Here is a 12272-nt window from a genome sequence, read left to right on the forward strand (position 1 = left end):
GCGAAGCTGTTCTGCTGTCGATGGCGGAGCCCGACTCCCGTAGGAGTCCGGGCGAAGCTGTCGAGCTGTCGATGGCGGAGCCCGACTCCCGTAGGAGTCCGGGCGAAGCTGTTCTGCTGTGCGGAGCCCGGCTCCCGTAGGAGTCCGGGCGAAGCTGTTCTGCTGAGGATTTCGGCTGTGGGTATTTTATACCCAACATCAGTCCCCCTACTTCTGAGTTTGAATTTCAAATGAAGGAAGTACGCACAGAGAGAGATGCGCACAGCCGGAATCGCCCCTTCGAATTTTGCGCACTACCGCCCCCAGATATTTTGACATTTAATGCGCGCATGTCAGAGTCTGCTTTTCGGTGAAGGCAATCTGAAGAGTCTTTTCGGAATCTCCGTTGAAACACGATCCCAAGCGTCGTGCTGCGGGAATTTGTGAGCGGTCAACCCTCGATGGCGATGAAGGGGATAAGCGCGACACGTGGCACACACCAGCTGGCCCGAGAATACACGCCGCCATAACTGCGCCAGGATCCGTCGGATATTTAAACCCCTCAGTCCCTTTGTGGCTTCATCCTGACGCTTTCTTTTCGTCTGAGAGTTTTGCTTCTCTCGCCCCAGTCCTTATCTCCTTCCCTCGCACCATGTCCTCTACTCGGGAGGCTGTTCTTGAGGGAATTTTTAGGGCTTGGAGGAAGGTGAGGAGGAGAACGGCGGCCGGTGAGAATCTCCATCGTTCTAAAGGGAGCCCAAGGAAGAATTTCTTCAACAACAGAGGTTTAATAACGGGGGCTGTCGGTGAAGTTCTGCCCGCGAATTTCGGAGTGGCAAGGCGGGGTGATACCGGTCAAGAGGGCAGAGCAGTCGTCATAAGCCATGACGGGATCCTTGATGCCTTTGGGGTCGAGAGACCAGAGGTGGTCGGCGTCGACGGTGGGGCAGTAGAACTTATCGCGGGGGCGGTGGAAGTAACGCATGCCGACCTTGCCGGAGCGTCTCGGGTGGCGGCCGTCGTGGTGCATTCGAAGATGAGGCACATCTCTGGTGTCGCAACTGCTCCTGAAGTGGCTACGGTTCTTCTTGAAACAGGTCTTCGCTACTGCCGCCGTTGCCCTCACCGCCTCCAGAGATCTATCCCACCCCTTTCCCGCTAAGGTTGGGACTTTGGGGAACAGAATGAGGCGAGATGGGGCGAGAGTTGTTACACGCACTGGAGAATGCGACTGAGAAGGATAGAGACGGAGTTCGTAGCTCGGAGCGGCCTCCGGTTCGTCCTGCCCGAACCGTGCTCGCGAGACTTGCGATGACGTGTATCTTCTTTTCCATCTTCTTTTTTCCTGACCCTCTGGGTCTTGTAACGTGTACTTCTGTTAAATGAAAAAGTGATTTTGGTACCTTGTTTGTATCTTGTGTTAAATAGTTGTCTGCCGAACTTCATCATTTTCCTTTCCTTCTCTTTGTCTGTGTTACGTCGTCCCAAGGTCGTCGGCGCCCTCTTCAGTTCATGTGGGGTCGTCATTCACCGAGCTCCTTTTCGGCTTTTATGCCGTTCGGAGATACCCACTTGTCAGGTATGCTTGGATTTCTCTCCGCTGAAGTCGGGGCTAAGTTCGGCTCCCTTGATAATCCGAACGGAGAAGCCCTCCTAAAGTTGGAGTAGCTCGGCTCCCGTAAGAGTCAGGGCAAAGTTTTTCTGCAATCGAAATCATAAGCAAAGTCCGGCTTCCGTAGAAGTCCGGGTGGAGTTGTCCTGTGGCTGATGTTGGCGATGGAGCCCGGCTCCCGTAGGAGTCTGGGTGAAGTCTTTTTTGTTGTTGGAACCCGACTCCCGCAGGAGTCCGAGTGAAGTCTTCTTTGGCGTAGAAATCCGGCTCCCGTGGGAGTCCGGATGAAGTCTTCTTTGGCGGCGGAACCCGACTCCCGTAGGAGTCCGAATGAAGTCTTCGTTGGCGGCGGAACCTGGCTCCCGTAGGAGTCCGGATGAAGTCTTCTTTGGCGTAGGAACCCGGCTCCCGTAGGAGTCTGGGACTTCCACTTTGCTCATGTCAGGACGAGGTTCTCCTCCTGTTCCTGACAGGGCTGTGGGGGCACATTAGGGCGTTGCAAGGCCTCTCCCCCCATCCGATCTAAAAGAATCGGGCCTTCGACTTTGCTCAAGTTAGGGCGAGGTTCTCCTCCTGTCCCTAACAGGGCTGTGGGGGCACATATGGGCGTTGCAAGGCCTCTCCCCCATCCGGTCTAAAAGAACCGGGCCTTCGACTTTGCTCAAGTTAGGGCGAGGTTCTCCTCCTGTCCCTAACAGGGCTGTGGGGGCACATATGGGCGTTGCAAGGCCTCTCCCCCCATCCGGTCTAAAAGAACCGGGCCTTCGACTTTGCTCAAGTTAGGGCGAGGTTCTCCTCCTGTCCCTAACAAGGCTGTGGGGGCACATATGGGCGTTGCAAGGCCTCTCCCCCATCCGGTCTAAAAGAACCGGGCCTTCGACTTTGCTCAAGTTAGGGCGAGGTTCTCCTCCTGTCCCTAACAGGGCTGTGGGGGCACATATGGGCGTTGCAAGGCCTCTCCCCCCATCCGATCTAAAAGAACCGGGCCTTCGACTTTGCTCAGGTTCGGCCTCCTTGGGGATGGTGCATTCTACTATGAAATCCGCCAATATTTGGGCCTTTATTGCTGGTCTAGGTTTGTAGTTGATGTCGAATTCTGTGAGCTCGATTGCCCATTTCGCCATTCTCCCAGAGGTGTCAGCTCGGTGTAAAACCGTCTTGATCGGTTGGTCGGTGAGTAACGTCACCGTGTGCCCTTGAAAGTAAGGCCGGAGTCTCCGAGCTGCAATCAACAAGGCGTAGGTCAGTTTTTCTAATTTAGTATACCTGGTCTCGGCGTCCCTCAACACGCGACTAATGTAGTAGACCGGTCGCTGGACTTTCATTTCCTCTTTAACAAGGATAGCTGCAAGGACTGTGGGAGAGACTGCCAGGTACAAAAATAATTCCTCCTTGGGCTCAGGCTTCGCCAGCAGTGGGGGCGAGCTAAGGTAGCTTTTTAATTCTTCGAATGCCTGTTGGCATTCAGAGGTCCAACAGAAGTTCTTCGGTTGCTTGAGGGTCTGAAAGAAGGGCAGACATCGTTCGGCCGACCTCGCGATAAAGCGATTAAGAGCCGCAACTCTTCCCGTGAGGCATTGAACCTCCTTGATCGACCTTGGGGCAGTCATATTTTGGATGGTGCGAATTTTCTCCAGATTGGCCTCGATCCCGCGCCCCGATATCATGAAGCCCAGGAACTTTCCTGAGGTTACCCCAAAGGCGTATTTGATCGGGTTCAGCTTCATTCTATACTTTCGAAGAGCGTCAAAGGTTTCCTCGAGGTCGGCGACATGATTTTCGGAAGATCTACTTTTCACGAGCATATCGTCCACATAAACCTCCATGTTTTGGCCGATCTGCTCCTTGAAGATTTTGTTCACCAGTCGTTGATAGGTTGCGCCCGCATTCTTGAGGCCGAACGGCATAACCCTGTAGCAGTAAAGGCCGTGATTAGTGATAAAAGCTGTCTTTTCTTCATCTTCCGATGCCATTCTAATCTGGTTATAGCCAGAGAACACGTCCATAAAAGTAAGAAGCTCATGGCCCGAGGTAGCGTCCACCAGTTGGTCGATCCTGGGAAGGGGGTAACTGTCCTTTGGGCAAGCTTTATTCAGCTTTTTGAAGTCGATACACATCCTCCACTTGCCGTTTGCTTTCTTGACCAAGACAACATTGGAGATCCACTCAGGATAATTGACCTCCTTGATAAATCCGGCCTTGAGAAGTTTATCTACTTCCTCGGCTATTGCCCTCTGCCTCTCCGGGGCATGACCCCAGATTTTTTCTTTTGTTGGCCGATGTTTAGGGTCGACCGCCAGATGATGTTCCATGACTTCTGTGTCAATCCCCGGCATATCTGCCGGGACCCATGCGAAAACGTCCGCATTCCTTCGGAGGAAATCCACGAGATGCGTCCGCACCTCCTCCTCCAGGTGGGAGCCAATTAACACCACATGCTCCGCATTCCCATCATTCAAAGGAATTGGTATTAGATCCTCGATCGGACCGCCCCTCTCTTCAGTGAGGTCATCGCGCGCATCCAATCCGTCGACCGGACAGAGGTCTGCTTGATCGCTCCTTTGCAGGGCGATGCTGTAGCAGTGCCTGGCCAGCGCTTGGTCTCCCCGGACTTCTCCGATCCCCTTGTCAGTGGGGAACTTCAATTTCAAATGGTAGGTCGAAACAATGGCTCTGAGGGCATTGAGGCCGGATCGGCCAAGAATTGCATTGTAGGCAGATGGCGCCTTTACCACCAGGAAATTCACAAGGGCTCTGGACTGCTTTGGATGCTGACCCGCGGTCACAGTTAGAGCTATCATTCCTTCCGTTGGAACGGCGTCACCAGTAAATCCTATCAAGGGGGGAGCAAATCGGCCTTAAATGACCGCCAAGAGTGGCCATTCTCGAAAAGGCACTGTAGAATAAGATGTCGGCCGAACTTCCGTTGTCGACGAGAATGCGACGAACGTCATAATTTGCTATGTTCAAGGAAACTACGACCGCGTCGTTATGAGGGAATTGGACTCCCTAGGCGTCTTCTTCAGTGAAGGCTATGGGTTCTTCAACTTTTTGCCGCTTGAGGGGCGCAGCTAATGTGCTGATTGCCTCCTGCCGAGATTCTCCCGAGATGACATTGACGGAATCCGACGGGGACTGGTCGCCTGGCCACCCTTTGTCGGCGACCAGAGCCGGAGGTAGTCGTGCAGAAACCTCGCGAGAGGGCATCGGATGGGGGAAAGAGGATTGGGTGCCGGAAAAGATGACCGGAAGCGGGTCCGTTGAGCGCTCCTTCAAGAACAAGGGTGCTGCGAAGACACAGGCCCTTCCTCTAGCGCCAATCCTGTTGGTGCAAAAATCTGCTTGCGCCGGAGAAGCTGGAGTCGGGGAAGCCGCGGTCGCCGTCGGGACCTGCAAGGGAAGTCTAAACCGGAGGTGGGGTTGCTCCGGAAAGACCCTCCGATGCTCAAGTCAGTTTTCTGCCTCAACAAGAATGGAGTGCTCGAGCGAAGAATTTAGCAGAGTTTTGAGATAAGGAAAAATGGGCTTAAAGAATAACGTATCTGGGTCCCCCTTTTATAAGCGGAGGCAACGGATTGATGGCGACGTTTGTAACCGCCTGGTAGTGGGCCGCCCATGGTCAAGGGAATTGATTGCGAAAGATAGTGGGGTAGACCCGTGGCTATCGTCATAGCCCGCCACGTAGGGCCTGTTGCAAGTAGTGGAGCGGCGTCCGTTGCCGCTAGTTGTCAGCGAGTAGTGGGATCGTGCAGCACCTGCCGCAGGGAATGGAGCAGCATCATGGCCGTTGACACAGCCTGTCAGAGAGTAATGGGTCCGCCGCAGGGGGTGATGGAGCCGCACGGAATCCGCTACAGGAAGTGGAACAGGATCATGGTTGTTATTGTGATCTGTCGAGGGGTGTGGATCTGTTGATCGAGGCTCGGCAGTGGTCGGAGTTTGGCCTTTGTAGGAGTCCGGGAGGGGTCCTCCTTTCGGTTGAGGTCGTGGGTGGAGTTCGGCTCCAGCAGCTGATACTGAGGTCGGAGACTGAGGGCGGTGCCCGGCTCCCGTAGGAGTCTGGGCGGAGCCGTCCTGCCGTCGATGGTGGAGCCCGGCTCCGTAGGAGTCCGGGCGAAGTTGTTCTGCTGTCGATGGTGGAGCCCGGCTCCCGTAGGAGTCCGAGCGAAGTTGTTCTGCTGTCGATGGCGGAGCCCGGCTCCCGTAAGAGTCCGGGCGAAGCTGTTCTGCTGTCGATGGCGGAGCCCGGCTCCCGTAGGAGTCCGAGCGAAGCTGTCGTGCTGTCGATGGCGGAGCCGGCTCCCGTAGGAGTCCGGGCGAAGCTGCTGTGCGGAGCCCGGCTCCCGTAGGAGTCCGGGCGAAGCTGTTCTGCTATCGATGGCAGAGCCCGGCTCCCGTAGGAGTCCGGGCGAAGCTGTTCTGCTGTCGATGGCGGAGTCCGGCTCCCGTAGGAGTCCGGGCGAAGCTGTTCTGCTGTGCGAAGCCCGGCTCCCGTAGGAGTCCGGGCGAAGCTGTTCTGCTGTGCGGAGCCCGGCTCCCGTAGGAGTCCGGGCGAAGCTGTTCTGCTATCGATGGTGGAGCCCGGCTCCCGTAGGAGTCCGGGCGAAGCTGTCGTGCTGTCGATGGTGGAGCCCGGCTCCCGTAGGAGTCCGGGCGAAGCTGTCTGCTATCGATGGTGGAGCCCGGCTCCCGTAGGAGTCCGGGCGAAGCTGTCGTGCTGTCGATGGCGGAGCCCGGCTCCCGTAGGAGTCCGGGCGAAGCTGTTCTACTGAGGATTTCGGCTGTGGTATTTTATACCAACAGTTGTTATACTATCAGATGTCGTGACACTATACTGCAAAGACAATGACACCATAGTCCTTGCAAAAGAGCTTAGGTCTCACCAGATATCCAAGCATATAGAACAGCAGAACATGCGACTACCTCGAGTAGAAATATATAGAGGTGTAGAGAGCAAACTCCATATGTGATGTGATGACCCACTGGTAAGTCACTTGGCTAGCCTAAGACTAAGCCTGTCTTGTGAAGATAGGACTTGTACATGGCAGATTGGCTTTGGTGCAAATAGGAGATTGTTGAATGTATATCCTAGAAGCTAATCTTGGCTGACATAATTTCATATCTCTAGGATATGATTTTATACTTATTGGGCAGTTATATTACCATTCATGTCTATGTGTCCATGAATCATCCAAAGGTTAACAAGATGATGACACATATTCTCAAAGAGTTGAGGATTTAGGCATATGTCATTGATGGTTGATTGCTAAATTGCTCCTGATCATAGATCATCATGGGATGGTGATTGGTCCGGATAGATCAGTGCATGGATCGCTTCATTCGGACAAATGGATCTCGAGTTGTAGTGTAAAGATACTGGAGCGAGAGTACAGATGGTTGTTAGAGAATAATTAGCACGGAGCTGACCAACATGAGAAGTCATATGGATGTCTGCTCACTCGTTAGTGACTTTCTCGATGCTACATTGTATGACTGATCTTTTGATCTGAGATGACACTATTGCTCGCAGTGAGACTGTTGGAGTTTGACTGACACCAACATGGATCTCAAAGAGCCCTTATAGTAGATTGTTGGCGATAGTTAGTCCACTGTAGGAGTGGGGTGTGCATCAAGATGGATCTATCGACCCTAGCAGAAGAGAGTAGTCCTATAAGATTTCAGAAGTTGAGTCCTTAAGTCCATGGCCATAGAAGTGTGATTGATAGAAAAGAGTTTCATTAGAATCACATATGGACTTAAGCTGATTGAATCTATAATAATGATCAATTTTGAGATTTGACGGTTTATCAATGACCTGCCATCTAGTCAGGACTCATGATAGAGGGACTGAATCATACGTTAACTACACCTAGAGATTTATTTCAGTTATATTGGGTTGTCACTACATACTGCTAGGTGTCGTAGTGGATTGTGAGAGTTTACTAGGATTGTTCTAGATCGACAATCCTTATTGAGTTAGTGTAGAATTATTCTGATCTATTGAAAAAAGTTTCAATGATACGATGATAGAGATCATTGTATATCTCACTACCAAATAGAATTGAACCTATGAGGTTATACAATAAAGAGATTAGGTCTGAAATAAGTAAATGAGCTTATGAAGTATCAATTGGGTTTAGAAAAATCCATTGGGTTCATGGTAACCTTGCTAGCACATGGTTGGACCCAATTCCTCTTTCCGTTAGGATTACTTATTTGATAAGTTAATTCTAACTTAATTATCTGCTAATAACCTACATAAATAAATTTATGAGACTTCAATTATTGGGTGTCTAAGATTATGGATCACATAAATTAAGGTGCAAGTTCCAATGAATTCTCCTTGATAGTTATTATGGGGGCCCACCTTGATTTGATCAATTTGGACATGTCCATTGATTAGAGAGCCTTTTATTTTATATGGGAGTATCTCTTAGGTGTATTTTGGAATGTCTAATTATGGGTGTAAGGACTCCAATGTTGTGCCTAATGGGCTTCCTAATGTAAGTTGGATAACTTAAGTTAATAAAAATTCTAATGCAAGTAGGACTTGTATTATCAGATTGAATAGGATTCAATCCTTATGCCTATTTAAAGGGACCTCTCTTAAGATCTCTTAGAGATTAAAACCAGTAATCTCTATACCCAAAGGCTCTCCCCACCCTCTCTTCCTCTCTCTTTCTCTCCTTGGGTGTTTTTACACCCCTTCCTTGGGACGCACGTCCCAAGAGTTCCATGCTTAAAAGAGTTTGGGTGCCCTCTTTCTTATTGGTTTCTAACATCTGGTAGTAGCACATAGCAAGGAGAAACTCTAGAGAAGAGAAGAAGAAGAAGATCAAGGAGAAAGATCAATATTCATCGGATCTAACTTCATTCAGATTCAGTAGGCTGAATTTTGGGAGAACCAAAATTTAGATTAAAGAGGACTTTACAGACTGATCCGAGTGGATACTCATATGAGATCAGATACTTGTACGACTAAGAGAGAGCCTCTTCTCTTTCAAATCTAGTTTTAAAGAAAGAGATTATGAAACAGGTATGTGATATTTGATCACAATCTGAATTTCAGCATATATCAATTTCAGTATATGAAATAGATCATTGATTTTATATTTTTTATGTATTAAAATTAAGATTAAAATTATTTAATCTTATTCTTTACTGATATTTAGAAAATAAAATTTTAAAAATATATGCATGCATCAAAACTCCAAAATTCAACATATGGTATAGACCATGGGTTTTCATATGCTGAATTTTAATATAACATTATTTTTGAAAAAATTTTAAAATTAATTTTTTTCTTAATACATGAGATGTATGGATATATTCTTTAAATTTAAAATTTAATTTTAGATTTAATTTAGAATATATTAGTTATATGTTGATGCATGCATAGATCTGAAAATTGATCTAGAAAGAGTTCTAGTTCATATGAAATAGATACATGCATGAAATCTAAATTTTTTATGATCTGAATTTTGATTCATATGTATGATATATGATTTATATTTAGATCATAAATTTAATTTAATCTGATCTATGATTAGTATATGAGATATATGATATCATGTTTAGATCTGAAATTTTGTTTAAGATCTATTTTATATGCATATATGATATATGTTTGTATGTTAGAACTTGAAAATTATTTTTATATTTTAATACTTACTTTCATGCAAAGTATTTAGATCTAAATATAATTTTAAATCTAAAATTTATGTTTGTGTATAGGGTTTTGATCATGAAAAAACAAAAATTAGGTCATGTAATAGGATTACATCTAAGATTTTTGATTTGGGACATATGGGTCTAATTCGATTAAGTAATTGGTTAAACTAAGTCAAGTATTGAATTGAGTTAGATCAATTAAGTTAATGATCATACAATTATTGTTGATCAAATCGATTGAGTCCTATATGTAGAATCGATTAACCTAAGGACCTAATTTGGCTTGTTGATTTGAGCCGATTCACTTGAGCTAACCAATTCTGATCAATTGTCCAATTGGTGTCTAAGGTAAGTAATTGAAAGATATTATTTAATTAGTTCTATTCACTTATCTGATCAATTTATTGTGTCTAAAGAAAGCAAGGGGGACCCCACTAATCTCCACTTACCTGACAATTTGAAAGATTGAGTCACAAATATGGTTGCTTGGTGGTTTGATTTAGCCCATGCCAATTACATCAGTCATGTGATGACTGATTAGATGAGACTAAACTAAATCTCTCTAAAATATTAAGTCCAAGGTCTTCCATATTGTAGATGTGCGTGCTACCGGCGTTGATTGTTCTCGACTGGTCACAGTGGTTCAGTTGCATATCGGAACATGCAACCACTCTATTAGCAAAGAGTTACTATGGGGTAAAGATGGTTGGATCCAATAACTATTAGGTGAGGATCCAATGATGGCTTTACACCTGCTTGTGAATGGTGGGTCTGACTTAACTAAGAAGTGGACAATAACTGTTAGGTGAGCCACATGACTTAGAGACCAAGTGGCAATATGCTTAGAGAAGCATCTGGGCAAAGAGTTGTCCATGCATCGTGTTTATTCGTGTTACCAATAACTGTTAGGTGAGATGCATGGCATCGGTGGGACCAGCACCCACTAGAAACTCAATTATCGTGTTAGGATTTTCGTTTCTCCACTGAGAGTGTGGAGTTCTGATAAAATAGTGGAGTCTCTTTTTACATCTAAAAATTTCTAGAGTAAAATTATAAAATAAATACAAACATCCAATTAGAATCTTTGCTCTCTGCTGTTCATTGTGTCAGCTTCCAACCCTCTAGCTTGAATCTAGATATCAATCGATTAACTGAAATCGAGTACATAGACTGGCTTACAAACTTAAGAATTATTCTTAATTTTAAAAAATTAAGTAATATTCTCTACAGATTATTCTAATATTAACAACCCATCCAACCCATAGTCAACGAGCTATACTTGACGAGTGGATGGACAATGACAATAAAATAGGTGCTATGCATGAGTACATGTACACTGCCAACGACATATTGATTCATCCACAAGTATTGTGAGGTGATCAGAGTGCACAGTGCATGTGATGCATGATGGACAGTCAGTCTATGATCATTATTTGAAATGATCGAGGATATTAAAAGCTTAAAAGGCTCGACATGACCATGCATAAGGAATTGCTTATGGATTTGATCCTGCGATCCCTGATTAGTTTATATGGATAGTTTATAGTAAACTACCATATGAAAGACCATCATGGCACTTTATCTGAATTGGTCAAAGTGTTGATAACAAAGGAACCTTGAAAGAGTTCAGAGATAAATACCTGGAGAGCCTAAAGAAACAAAGACACACCTAGAGTAGGTATGTCGAAATTGCTCAATACTCCTTACGATTTTTTCTTCTCCTAGTTGAGCTACAGACTCTAGTGTAGAGTCGATGGAAAGGTAGAGGGCTGAGAAGTAACCCTTGAATTGGCTATAGGGCAACAGTTGCTGCTGCGGCCATGGGTATCTGTCCTTTGCGATCATCATTTGGATTTTAGAGACAGTCTATCATTTGCATGTTGATGCATATGTGAACTTAATTGAGCAATCAGTGAATGCCATTGGATCTGAGAGATCCAAAATTGAGATAAAATTTAAAGTATATGTGGAACCTATAGCTAAGTCATATTGAGAAGAAATGATTAACAAACTGAAAAAATATGGCTTGGGCTCATTGACTGTTGAGTCAAATCTAGTTTGTGCATCATCTCTTTGAGAAAATATGACCAAGCTACTCTTGTGGGATAAGAAAAAGACACTGAGATACTTATCCTTGTACACATTTGATGTGTGTAGCCCATGTGATGTGCTAACCAAGGAGTTGTCTCTACTTTGTATGAGATACAAATCTAAAATTTTTGAAAGGTTCAAAGAATTCAGATGTAAGTAGAGAAATAAATCAAAAATTTTTAAGGTACTTCGATCAATCGAATGCAATACATTGAAAGAAATTTTTGATTATCTCATAAAATGATATTGTTTCATATTGGACCCCTCTTAGTAAATCTCAGCTCAATGAGATAAGAAGAGTCATGACTATATGAGATATGATCTAGTCCAATGATCATCATATTAATGGACCCATTATCATCCAACTTAATGGAAGACTTTGATTTAGTTATCACCATAACTATCTCATTTTAGAGATCTAATAATTTAGAGGATTTAATTTATGAATTGAGAAAAGAAAAGAGATCAACCAATAAACCACAATCCTCCCACTGACTTCATCAAGTTATTGAATCGGATTAGGGTCATGCTAATTGAAATAGCACCTAGACTAGTCACACTGATCAACCTTAATGGCATGGGTCAACTCGAATTACTTAGCAATCTAATCAAGATATAATCCACCAAATTAGTCAGGTAAGTGAGATCGGTGGGAGGGTCTGCTAAGCTTACCTTAGTCACCATAAAAATAGTCAGGTAAGTTGATATCAATTAAAAATCACTGATCGAAATACCAAACTTACCTTAGACACCAATTGGTTAATTAGTTTCGATTTGATAAGTCTAATGATTCAGGTTTAACTACTGAGCCACAATCAAAGTCTATTTGATCTAATCAAAGATATAGATTTGACTATCTATAATCATTATATTGGTTCTAGAGAAACCCTAATTCAATATTTGATTTTATTTAATCAAT

The sequence above is a fragment of the Elaeis guineensis genome, chromosome 9, assembly GCF_000442705.2.
Source record: "Elaeis guineensis isolate ETL-2024a chromosome 9, EG11, whole genome shotgun sequence".
In the NCBI taxonomy this organism is placed as follows: Eukaryota; Viridiplantae; Streptophyta; class Magnoliopsida; order Arecales; family Arecaceae; genus Elaeis; species Elaeis guineensis.